A 13,347-nucleotide genomic window follows, 5' to 3' on the forward strand; every position below is an offset into this window, starting at 1 on the left:
GGAGTCTTGGCCTAGCCCCTGCAAAGGGGTGGAGGCTCTGCCGGGGAGGGGTAGGGGTTAATGGTTAATCAGCTCCCCCACTGGTGGATAGGCTGGGCGGGGCTGCAGGGATTTGGCTGTTTATTGGTTTCTGGTGGACACCCAGGTGCCATTATAACAGTTGGGGCCCTAACCTCCCGATACTCGGTTGCGGATTTCTGTAAGACGAACTCACTAACTCGCCGGCACTCATCGGACCCCTGACTCAGCCACCCGCTCCCCCAAGCCATTATCGCCCAAAGTCAGGCATTCTAGATGATAGGCCGAGACACTGTCAGCCCCCCCCCCCCCCCCTCCAAGATGCCCTGATTCAGTAACTTCCCAAATCATTGACTTCTACCCTCAATGCTCTGGAGGAGATAAAGCCACCTCATGGCACAGAAATAAAGACCCAAATCCCAGGCCCCAGACACCAATCTTTGGATCCTCCTCCTGGGAACTCCCTTCCCATGGCCCATCTCCCTGGGAAGGAGCATGGACTTACCTGGGGTTCTCCTTTCCTGATTCCCGTGAGCCCCTGTGGCTACCACCAGGCCCAGCAGCAGCCAGCAGCTCAGCACCACCCCCCCCCAACTCTCTCTCAATGCCCTCACCTCCTCCTACTTATTTCCCCACCCCCCTCAACAGCCGGAGGCGAGGCCTGCAGCCCCACAGCCCTGGATTACACTCAGGCGCCTACCCCCTACCAGTCATGACTTTGGGTAAATGATTCTCCTCCTGGAGCCTCAGTTTCCTCCTCTGCAAAAGGCATAACTGACCTTGAAGGGTGGCCTGAGTGTTAAAGGGGACGGTATCAGGCAGGACCTATCAAGCGTCCAACCCTCCCCCGCTAGACGCCCCCCCCCCCGCCACCATCCCATTTCCATCTCCCTACTCTCTCCACCCATAGCCTCCCTCAGAGGGACCCTCGTGGGCCTGTCACCTGAGCAGTCGCGGGGGCCCCACACTTCAGTCCCTGTGTTTGGCTTAATGCTCTGCTGTTACTGAGATCCCTAATGATTTCTATAACAAGGTGCCCTGAGATTCGGCAGTGGGTCCCGCCTGCCTTCCTCGGGCCTCCCCCCTTTCCTGTCATGCCCTCCGACCCCATGGGCCCTCGACACCAAGAGCTCCCCGCATAGCCTGGGAGGGGAGGTCACAACTCAGGAGGCAGAAAGCTCAGACGAGGGCAGAAGGGCCTAGACTTGGGAGCCTGGGAGCCTGTCCTCCTCGGGCGGCTGGAGCAAGCGTGGGTGAAGGAGCGACCGCCGATGGGCGCACAGCAAGGGGGTGAGTTAGTGATGGAGTGAATCAAGGAGTGAGTGGGTGAATACGTGAGAGGGTGTGTGAACCAGTGAAGGGGCAAACAGGTTGCGGGGGGGCGGTTTCTGTGCAGGCAGATCAGTGGGCGCAGGGGTGCGAGTGTGAGGGTGGACAGCGGCAGCCTCCTCGTTCTCCCGATTATTAGAAGCCCCATCTCCAGACTGTGTAGCCTCGTTCTTCCCCTCTCCATCATTCCCCTGGAGCTAAGAAAGGAAATTGATTGTTCTGGAGGAGAAGAGAGGCTGCACTTGACTTCAGGAGATCCGGGTTTAGGAGCTAGTTCTATCACTATACGTATAACTTTGTTCAAATCACATCTCTCTCAGGGCCTCGATTTCCCCACCTGTAAAATGGGGAGATCTTGGCCCATCTGTCTGTTGTACAAGACCCCCAGGGTGGGAGGAAGGGAGACCTTCCCCCAACCCCACCCCGCAGTCTGCACCTAGAAATGTGACAAAGGCCTGAAGGAGACTTCAGCTACTGGCAGGTTCCTCCCATGCTCCCCACCCCACCCCGGGGACATCAGACCCCAGCACCAGTAGCCCAGAGACAGCTAGCTGGGCAGGAGAGCTGACTGAGGGATAAACACATAGGAGAAGAAGGAACAGCCTTGGGAGGGGCCCCTGAGGGCTGACCCCGGGTCCTGCCACCTGTCTGGCACCTGGGTTAGGCCACACACACACTACTGCTTCTACAAGCCAGCCGTCTGTGACCTACACGCACGGCATCTCACCAGTTCTAAGCGGCACACTCCCCCGTTACCAACGGTGGGATGTGATTATTAGCATGTCAGAGTTCACTGGTAACAAAAATAACAATTTTTCAGTCTCCAGATGACATCTTCAATTGAATGAAGTAAGGTCTATGGTCCACTGGGGTGAGCCGTGGCACGCCACATCCCTGACCCGTTATACAGGAGAACCACCAGGTGGACAGTCCGCCTGTGACTGTGACAAGCTACCAAGGACACAGAGCGTGACATACACTTTACCAAACACACAACACCCGAGATCTGCTGCTTATGAGTCACAGTCTAGAACCTGTGTCATATCCCGTCCACACTGCACACATCACAACCTACTCCACATGTAAATTTATCCATTCTTGAACTGTAACTGCCCACACATGAACTTGCATAATTGATTAGAGACCTGCTCTATTTCACCCTGAACTGACCTCAAACAGTATCTTCCAGATATAAATGACACGCCACCGTAAGATCTATTGGCTCTGTGATCTCAAGCAGGTTATTCTTTTGAATCCTTGGTTTCTCTAGTAAATAGGACTAACTTGTAGTTTGTGGTGAAGATTAAATTAAATAATATCATAAGCGTTCTTAGACCTCCTTCCCTCTCCCCCACCCCCGCAACCACCACTTCAAGGGTAAACTACAGGCCTTGAAATCAGAGCTAGGCCAAAATCCAGGCACTGCCAACTTCCCAAAACTATGACATCGGGTCCACCCCTCCCAGCCTTAGTTTTGGCATCAGATACATGGGTTGGTACCTTCTTTGCAGGGATGGTGTGGGCATTAAATGACCAAGTGTAGGCCTCTGGTACAACAGGGACAATTATCACTGGTGGTTGATTCCTTGACCCACATGATCGGCGGCAATCAGGACCCCTGCTCAGAAGAGCCCCTGGGGATGGCCTGCCCCGCCTCGGACACACCTGAAGCCTCCACACCATCAGCTCAGCAGCCGCTCTCACTCTCTGCCCCACCCCGTGGCCTGTCTGAGCCCACTCTACATGCAGGGGCTCCCAGCAGACAACAGAGGACCTCAGAGCTCACTGAGAGGTCCAACTCCTTCATCTTGTAGATGGAGAGATGGAGGCCTCTAGAAGGGCAGAAGGGCTTACCTGGGGCAGCCGGGGGGTGGGGGTGGGTAGGGGTTGCCTCAGAGCCAGCTGTGGGCAGGGCCCCCCAGCCTCCAGTCTGGACAGCGGGTAAGAGAACCGCCACTCTGGATCAGTTCATTTTCCTTTCAAACCACAGTAATGGCTCATGTTTCTGGAGAGATTCTGTGCTAAGTACGGTGGTTAGATCCTTCCACCACTGTTCTCATTTTATCCACTGTGCTTTGCAGATGGCAAAACTAAGGCTCAGAGACAAGGAGTGACTTGCCTAAGCCCACACAGGAGGGGCTGTCATTGGAGCCCAAGTCTGACTGGAGAGCTCACGGGCTTCACCCCCTATATACTGCCTCCCTCCGGGAATCCCAGAAAGGACACCAGAATTCTGGACTGTTTGGGGGGGGAGGTGGTGATTCCCTCACATCACTTCCTTGGAGCTCTGGGATCCGAGGGGCCAAGGAGCATGTCCCTGGTCACATGAAAGTTCAGAGGCACCCTCCCGACAGCTGCCACCGCAGGCTTCCTGCCATCTTGGCTTCCCCTGGGCGCTTACCACCCCACTATCTCGTCTTTCCTCGCCCTACCCCTGCCCCCCGCCGGGGAGTGGTGCAGGGAACCCAGACTTATCAAGACAAAGAACAAAAGTCGTGGGGGAAAGAAGCCAAGAGCCATCTCCACTCTGGGGTAGGGCCCTCCAGTTTCGCCCCTTTGAAATTTCAAATTCCAGTTTGTGGACAAAGTCCTAAACTTTCTCACAATATAGGTCCCCAACCACTGACCAAACTCCAGTCCAGGCAGCCAGCAGGCCCAGGGCTGGCCTGGCCCTGCCGCTTCCCTGGGTAGAACTTGAGGCCAGGGGAGGGGTCCTGGGCCAGCTGGGGTCTGCCAGGCCACTCCTACAGACAGAGACCACCCCACCCGACAGGGACCCCTGCCTCCCATCTGAGAGGACAGCTCTCTTCCTGGAGCTGGGATCTGTCGCTTGCTGGTACCAACAGCAGATAATCAGGTAGGCCCCCTCCCTTTTTTGGGCACCCTCCCTCCCCCTTGAATTCCTAAAACACTGCCCATACCACCCTCCTCACCTGGATAAGGCCACATTGGCCTAATCCAGTCATGACCTCACAGAACTTTAAGACTGGAAAGGGGGTCTCAACCAGCCCACCCATTTGGTGGATGGAGACACTGAGGCGCCCAGGGCAGTGGCAGCTAGCTGCAGGTTGAACCACAGACCTCAGGCCCCTTCCTGAGCCCCAGAGGGTGGAAGGGTCCTGCTCAAGGCCACACAGCAGTGGAGGGAGCTGGAGGGGGGTGGGGCTCGGCCTTCAAAAGAAGACCCCAAGCTCTGTGAGGAGCCCTGCCCCTCATCCCAGCCCTCAAGGGCCCTGGCAGTGCCTCCTGGGGACCCTGCACGGTAAAGCGTTTGTTCCCTCAGTCGCTGATGGCCACGGGGTTGCCACAGGAGTACTTCCGAGAGGAAGATGAGGGAGCTCAGGGCTGAAGGCCAGTGGATTTGGAAGGAAACAACATTCATGTGGTTAACTGATAACCGAGCCTCATCCTTGGGCCCCCAGAAGCCTCCTTCCTCCCTCTCCTCAGTCTGATTAAGACGAACTTACTCGCCTGCTAATCATTGCTGAGCCTGTTGATTTTGCCTTAAAAAATTAACTGGGCATGAGTTTGCGGTTTGCCTCACCCCTAACCCTGAAAAGGCCTGGGTGGACAGGAGGCCACCCGGGTTATGCAAGAGGCTGCTGGCCTCCCCACGCACATTCAGTGCCTTCTCTCCCGCTCTCCACGGGGTCGGTTTTGCTCAAGAGTCAACAGTCTGCTTGTTGCCCCTGCTCTGGGTCCTGAGCAAATTTGCTCTGTTACCAAAGAGAGATAAAGGCAGCTGGGGGGAGAGCTTTACAAACAGGGGTGCACAGCGGCAGCTTTGAGCACGGGATTCTAGAATCCTGCAGCGTCAGAGCCTGGAGAGTGCTGAGGAGGGCCCCGGGTCTTTCAAACGGGATCTGAGGCTCCCAGGAGCCTGGCAGGGGAGGCACAGGCCCCGCTTCACCCAGTGCCTCTCAGGCTCTTAGATGCCCTCCCTTTAATATTCCCTTTGAAACGTAGAGCTAGAGCCCGCCAATGGTGGGAACTGGAAAGATGCTGGGCCAGCCTCATCCCCTCATTTCCTTATGCAGACTGTGGGGTCGGGGGCGTCCTTGTCCGGGGACAGAAGGCTACCCTAGGTATTCTGAGTCTCCAGCCAGCCTGACAAGACAGGGCTCTCTCTGCACTCAGTGATGTGCTCTGGACATTAGTATACAAGATATACTGAAAACGTCCTGCTCTGCCATTCAGCCCCTCTCCCTGAGGCTGGCTGGAGGCAGACAGGTACCTGGATCACCTAGAATCTGGGGAGTTCACCTGACCCTGGGCCCTGGGGACCCTCCATGGAACAGCCCTGAGCTGTAACCCAGAGGCTCCAAGCTGGAACCTGCCTCAGCCACGTCCTCCCTCTGGAGGCGTCAGGCCCCAGAGAAAGCTGCAGGGCCCTTCCCTGACTCTGTTTCCTCACCTGTGGGTGGGAATAACCATACCTACCTCCCGGGCTTGTGAGGAGGAGGAAGCGGAGCGTGGACAGCCGCGGCTGATGGTAATGCAGCTGTCCAGGGGGCTTTACATGGGTTAACTCATTAAGCCTTACAACCAGTGGATGAAGTAGCCAGTCATTTTATCACCATTTTGCAGACTTGAGGCACAGAGGGTCTGGGCCATGGGCTCTGAGCTCATACAACATATGAGGAACAAGAGCTGTGCTTCCAACCTGAGCAGCCCAGCTCCAGAGTCTGTGCTCTTCACCCCGGGGCCACCCTGCCCTTTCAGGGCTGACACTCAGTGCCCCCAAGGCAAGCTGGCCTCCACCCCGAGGCACGTGTGGGCTGTGTGCATGGACTGTGAGGCCTGGAGGAGGCCTAAGGCAGGCAGGTCTGTCTCTGGGCTGGGGTGGTCAGGGATGGATTCCTGGACGAGGTGACATCCTGGGCTGCAGGAACATCCAGAAGCAGAGAACACGGTGGGTGATGACGGAGGGACATGGAAGGCACGCTGGCCCGAGAGCAGGGCATTGTGGGAGATGCTGACCACAGGGCTCGGGAGGCAGGGTAGAGCGTATGGTCTGGAGAGTGATCAGGAGGGAAGCCAGGAGGACTTGGGTCTGTGGGGGCGGGGCCTGCCTGAGGGCTGCCTCCTGCCAGGTGGCTTGTGACTCTGGGCTGAGGCTGTTGTTGTCCCTCCTGTGTATATCCCTCCTCCCTCTGGGTTATGTTCCTGACTTTATCTGGAGAAGTGACCTTCGGAGTGAGATGGGGCCTGCTCAGCCCCTGTGGGGCCTGGTGGATGATAGCAAGCTCCTGCCCGGCCCAGGCCCTGGTCATGGTGTAAGGGATGAACCCCTAACCTGGGAACAACCCTGGGTCCCCCTGCACCCAGGTACTGAAGGGCCCCAGGGATCTGCCTGAGTGTCACTGAGATGTAGGGTTTGGGAGTCCTGAGACTCAGGCCAGGGTTGCTGCATATAGTTGTACAGGTTGCTCACTGCACAAAGGTTCTCTGTTCCACCTACCAAACCAAATGCCCGTAGAGATTTATCTGCCCAGAGGAGAGTGCCTCGTTTATTTTCACAAAAGCTCCATAAAAGTCCTGCCTCAGCTCTGCTTCCAACCACTGTGTGACCTTAGGCAAGGTCATATCCTTCCCTGGCCTTGGTTTCCTGTTTGAAAAGTTGTCTAGCATAAAGCCCAGCTTCGACCCTGATGGTGAATTAGAATCACCTGGGACCTTTAAAAAAATACTGATGCCCAGGCCCCACCCCAGACCAGCGATCAAATCTGGGGATTGGGGCGGGTGGGTACTAGGCATCAGTATTTTTTCAAGTCCCTAGGTGATTCTGATGTGCAGCCAAGATTGAGACCCACGGTGGGAGCTAGAAAGGCCTAGATATGCATCCACGTTTTGCAGCTCACGAGCTACAACTTCAGTGAGGCTCAGTTTCCCCATCTATAAAATGGGAATGATGATACCTTCCTGTCAAGTCAGAATGCCCACTCAGTGCAATGATATTCAGACAGTACCTGGCTCTGTGGCCGGCATGTAGGGAGCTCCCGATTCTTGGTACCAATGACCAGTATTTTGCTATTGGCAAAATGAGATTGGCTTGAAACAAAGGGCCTTTCCAGGTCAAAAACTCAGAGCCTCGGAGGCAGGCCTTCTCAGTTCCTTATGTCAAGTCCTCATACTCTGGTCTCTGTCTTGGCTGCACGCCTTTCATATTATTGAGGACTTGTGATTATTACTATCACTTGATATTTTACCTCATTTATTTAAATTTTTATTTTTTGGAATCGGTATTACATTCATGTGGTTCAAAAATCAAAACAATAAAGAAGGTGCACTTTGGGCGCCTGGCTGGCTCAGTGGGTTAAGCTTCTGCCTTCGGCTCAGATCATGATCTCAGGGTCCTAGGATCGAGCCCCGCATTGGGATCTCTGCTCGGCAGGGACCCTGCTTCCCCCCCACCCCTTGCCTGCCTCGCTGCCTACTTGTGATCTCTCTCTCTCTCTGTCATATAAATAAAAATAAAATCTTAAAAAAAAAAAAAAAGGTGCATTTTGAGAAGTCTTGGTCCCCTCCCCAGCTACCCACCAGGCCACTCCCCCTCCTCACCACAGGCCACTAGCCTCTTCCAGGCTTGCTTCCTGCAAACCCAGCAGCATCCAAGGTCCTGGATTAGCGCCCCGCCCCCGCCCCCAGCGCTGTTCCCCACTTTCCTTTGGTCTTTACTAGCAGACTACACTCTCTTCCATTGCAGCTGAGAGCAAGCTCTGAGGAAGGAAGGGTTGCTGCCCTCCTCCACTGCTGAGGAAACTGAGGCTCAGACTGCTGAGTGTTTGAGCTATCCCGACCTGGCTCCAGACCCGTGTTTGTCCCCTGCCCCAATGTGGCCTTCCAGGAAACCTGGCCCAGTGAGTTTCGAAGCCAGACCTCAATTTCCAGGCTGGCCCGGCAGGAGGTGACACGGGGGTGGGCTGTCAGGACACCCACTGTGTCTGGTCACCCCTCCCCCACCCACACACAAAGACACAGAGAGGTTGAAGCAGGGAACAAAAAAATGTCCACAGTCTTCCAGATGGTGACCCAGCCAGGGGATGTCCCCTGGATGGGACAGTTAGGGCCTGGTGGCCATGTCCTCTGGTGGCGTGGAGACTAGCAGGAACTCTCTACCAGCATCAGGCTGTGTGGGAGGCAGGGAAGGTCAGGATGGGGAGGGAAGGAGGCATGGTCCATGGGACAGGCCCAGAAGACAGAGACCAAGGGGATCCCCTTCCTGGAGGTCAGGGAGGAGCACTTGGAATTCAAGGCACAGGGGGGCAATGCCATCTTAACCAGTGTTTTCTGCCCAGGTGACCTCAGGGCTGCCTTGAAACTGTCCACCGGCTTCAGGCCACTAACTGACTGACTGGCCACTTTCCTTCTCTGCATCAGTTTCCCGAACTGTTAAAGGAAGATGAGGTAGTTGGTCTTTAGCTAAAAGACTCTGTAAGGCTCCCTTCTCCTCATGGAAGGAATCTGGACCTGCCTTGATCAGGACGGCATCTGCCCATCAAGAACCCTGGGCCTTTCTGGCTTGGCGGCTCAGGGTACGAGGCCTCTGTACTGCTCCCAAATCTGGACTCCTCCCCTGGGTCCTGTGTCTCGCTTCTGCCACCCCGTGCTCCTGTCCAGGTAGCTGTGGAGTCAGAACCATACCTGGGGGGTGCCGGGGGAAGCCCTGGCCCCAGTCTGACATCCTCCTCCTGGTGCTATGGGGTCCCGCACAGTGAGCAACCTCTTCATCCTTGAGGGGGCTCCTGCCGCCACCCTGGCACCCAATACCCTCGGAGGGCTGCCAGGCAGTGTTAATCTCTTAATACTGGTCACAATGAGATTTCAGGGATGGTAGGAGGCGGTATCCATGGAAATGGTGGACCCGCCCAGGACCCATGCAAGGAATTAGCCATAGGGCTCAGCAAGGGGGTCCTGGAGACCCAACCCAAACAGGAGCAGGAAGTACAGCAGCCTTGACTCCTGGGTCCTGCCGAGGCCCTCCCGAGGTCTCATACCCCTCACACTGCCTCCATCAGGAGGAGGACTTTGGCTGACTGAGGGGTGGGGTTCCTGTGAAACTGAAGGAGCCATATTCACAGGGACAGCCCTGTCACCTTTCTGAGGCTCAGTTTCTTCATCCTCTAATTTGGGTTCTAGTCCTTAACCCAGGTGCTTTTCCAGAACAGTGCAGGCTTCAGAGTCTGACAGACATGAGTTTGAAGCTCAGCTTTTCCCGCTCACACTGTAAACCTAGACCAGGCATTTCATTTCCCTAAGCCTCAGTCTCCTCATCTGTGTAATGGGCACAGTGATACCAACCAACCACAGTAGCATTGCCACTGTGCCTGACTGATAGGTACAGACGGTCAGTGAACGAGCCTCCTCCTCAGCTGATTTCCAAGTGCCCCACCTCATTGCACATCTGCCCCCCACTCCACCACTCGAAGCTTTCAGAATCCCACAGCTTCCCCTTGGCTCTAGCCTTTGCACATGCCAAGGCTTTTGCCCAGACTGTCACACCTTTCTTTTCTCTCCTTCCCCCCTCCAAGTCCCATCTTTGTCGTCTTCCTCCAGCAGCCCTGCTGGCTTCTCCTCGGTGCTCATACAGCTCCCACCACTTTGCATAACCACAGTATAATCAGATGGTGGTTACTACCTCCTCCATTGGACCGTGTCCCATTTACCGTTCGATTCCCAGGCCCCAGCTGGTACTTCACATAACGGGTCGGATGGATGAGTGAATGAAGGAAGGAATTTATGCCCCCCGTCATTTAACATGTATTCACCACTTCCCATGTGCACTGTTGCAGGTGTGGAGACACAGATGCGAAGCCAATAGGCAAGGGCCACTCCCCTCAGGATGGCAGTTTTAGCAAATAAAAATACAGGATGCCCAGGGACATCTGAATTTAAGATAAACAATGATTTTTTTTAGTATAAATATGTACCAAATAACACATGAAACATACTTAAAAAAATAAGTTGCCGATTATCTCAAATTCATATGTCACTGGACATTCTGGCCCTCTCCACTCCCTCCCTCACGGAGCTTACATTTTGGCGCAGAGGTGTGATGGAGAGACAGGAAGCAAGGAAACAGACTTTTAAAACGAGAATTTCAAATAGTGATGAAATGCCGCGGCAAGACATTGAAATGGCAGGTATGACAGGGGCGTCTTTGGACAGGGTGATCTCCAGCCAGTGGCCCTGACCCGCATGGCCAGTCCTAGGCTTCAATGAGATGCACCTTTGGAAAAGTCCTTAAAGGATTTGAAAAGGGCGCGACAGAGGCTGTAGAACTCGAGAGGAGGGCTCCGAGGCGGGGAAAGGGCACAGTGGAGGGAGGAGGCGCTGCTGCGTCTTTGACAGACTCCACAATTTTGCATTTTGGATCTCGGCCTTCACAAACCTTCCGGAACCCGCAGCCCCACCCGTCGGTCAGCCAAGGTCCTCTGTGGGGCCGGGAGCCAGGGGAAGGGGCCAAAGGGGCTGTGCAGAGAAGCGTGGCCACCCGGACTGGAGCTGAGAGTTCTAACACCGTCCCCCGCACCCGTACCCCCACCCTTGTCCCGCGGTTGCCTGAGGGCACAGGTCAGAACTAGTACTTGGGCAGGACCGGAGGGCGGAGGGCGGAGGGCGTCAGGGAAGAAGCGGCCCAGACTCCCTGCAGCGCCTCGCTGTGCGCATCCCGGGCTCCACCTAGTGGCCGATGCTGGACTGGCGTTTAGAAACTTTTCAGTAACCTCACGGGTTTTAACCAATCACAGGAAGTAGCATTACAATCCCACCAATCAAAGGCCAAGACGGACTACATCGCTCCAAACCCAGGCAGGTCGGCACGGAACATTCCTCCAATCACACAGCAGCATTTGGCCACTGCACCAATCGGAAAGCAAGATTTTGAAACTTGTTCCCCAAGGCTGGTATGGCGTCGCCCTTACATCAGCTGTGAAATGTGTATTCCCAACACCTGGTCCCAAAGTGCCGGCGTCTTTAAGTAGGGTCCCAAGCTTTGTGCTGGCTTCGTTGGAAGTCTACATTTGCATTCAGGGGCATCTATGTATTTTAACACTGAATGGTAGTAAAAGCAATAAATATTCCCCATTATAAAAATTCATGTACAGGTCTGGGAGAATGGGGAAAGTATGACCTTTGTTTGGAATAGACACACCTGGAGTTCCGGTACGAGGTTTGTGAAGGACAATACACTCCCCCTTTCTCAGTCTTTGAAAGAACAGTATCAATCTTGCCAGTGTTAACTGTCCTAGTTCATCACCCCACGCTCGTCTCAGTTATTCAGGCCCAAACCAAGGGAGTCACTATCTTTGTGTTCTTCCTCCCGTCCTTCCCAAATCGTCAGAAAATCCAGTTCTTGCTACCTCCACGTGTATCTCAGATTTTCACCGTGTTTTCGTCTCCACCACAGCCAATGCTGTCCACATCAATATCATCTCTGGAGATCTGCAAACGTCTCTTCTCTTCTATTCTCCCAGACGCTGGTTCCCCTACCACCTACTCTTCACCCAGGGGCCAGGGATGATCCTTTACACGCAGACTGGTTCAGGTCCCTCCCTTACTGAAATTTTTATGGCTTCCTGTGCATTTATCATTAAACTCACAAAATTCAAAACTCCCCTGGGCTATGAGGTCTTGATGACCTTGTGTCTATATCCCTACATCTCCAACCCCATTTTAGTCCACTCACACCAACCCCAGTATCTGTAGCGACACTGGCCTTTCGTTTGCTGGTCTTTCTGCCTCAGGGTCTTTGCACATTCTTTTTTCTTTGCCTGGAAAATCGTTCCTTGGACACTATCCTTGAGTTCCTCTCCTTTGCAACTCCCTTCCTTGGAAAGCTTTTCCAAGTAGTGACAGAACCAAATCCTATCTCAGTGGAAGTTCACATTGTTTCATCTACCTTCAGGGAAGCAACAAAGCACGACCGCACAGTTCAACCCACACTGCTTTATGAAGTAACAGCATTCCCACCCCGAAGGAAGCCTAAAGGAGCAGTATTTCCTTAAGAGAAAGGTATTGTCAGACCCTCTTCTCCTTGGTGGACCAGAATCCCTTCTCTGAGAACAGGTGTGAAGACCCCTGGGTGAGGCAAGTCATAGTGGTCTGAGACAGGTCCAACCCAATGACTCAGTTTACCATTCTAGACCTGTCTTTCAGACTCCTTTCTGCATAGTCATCTATGGGCTGTTCTCAACTGCTCTACTTCACTCATTTCAGGCACATGACCACTTTCTTGCTTCCTCTGAAGTTAGAGGTGACCATGGGACATGTTCTGGCCAATGAAACGAGAGCGGAAAGACCGTGGGTCACACCTGGGCAGGAGGAGCTTGAAGAGCCGGCGCTGGGTACCTCGGGAAGCAAGTGTGGATGAGGAGCGCCCCCTGCTGGCCCCTGACGGGCAGGTACCGTGAGTGAGCGGTTCGCTCAGGCGCGTTAAGCCCTTGAGAAGGGGCCTTTCAGTCACTGCTGCACAGCCTCACCTAACTTGACTGCATATGATCTTTCCAAAGATCCCTGATTTTCCTACGACCATTATGATTTTTGTCATATCTGAAAACCACCTGTACTCTTACTTAATATTCTTCCTACATCAAATCACTTATTTTCATTTAGATTTATCTTATGAAGTGTTATTACTACCAAATGAAACACCAGTATTGTAAGTAGAAAGCAATGGGAAAATAAACGGAATGAAATAAACCATTATAGTGTATAATACTGTTGCCTTTCGAAGACTCTGGGCCCTTCCTCTGTTCTCTCTTCGTTAAAAAAAAAAAAAAAAAAAAAGAGGTCCCTAAGTGTGCGGCAATCTTTTGGGGCCCCAAAAAGCTAGCTGAGATTGTCAACTGTTTGGAGGTAGCACGGTGTAGAGGCTGAGAGGACAAATTCTGGAGCCCAGCTTCCTGGGCTTGAATTCTGGTTCTGCCACGGGCTAGCTGTGTGACCTTAGGTGAATTACTTAACTGCTCTGTGACTGTGTTTTTGTTGTTGTTTTTTTTT

At 53.9% G+C, this 13,347-nt stretch overlaps 1 long non-coding RNA gene across 1 annotated transcript; it reads left to right on the forward strand.

The window, feature by feature from the left end:
* The first annotated feature begins 3,957 nt into the window (after positions 1–3,957).
* Positions 3,958–13,051, forward strand: LOC308349389. Its single transcript, XR_013967445.1, has 2 exons — positions 3,958–4,204; positions 12,565–13,051. It is a non-coding gene; the product is annotated as an uncharacterized lncRNA (long non-coding RNA).
* The last annotated feature ends 296 nt before the right edge of the window (positions 13,052–13,347 follow it).

The sequence above is a fragment of the Martes martes genome, assembly GCF_963455335.1.
Source record: "Martes martes genome assembly, chromosome: 9".
NCBI lineage: Eukaryota > Metazoa > Chordata > Mammalia > Carnivora > Mustelidae > Martes > Martes martes.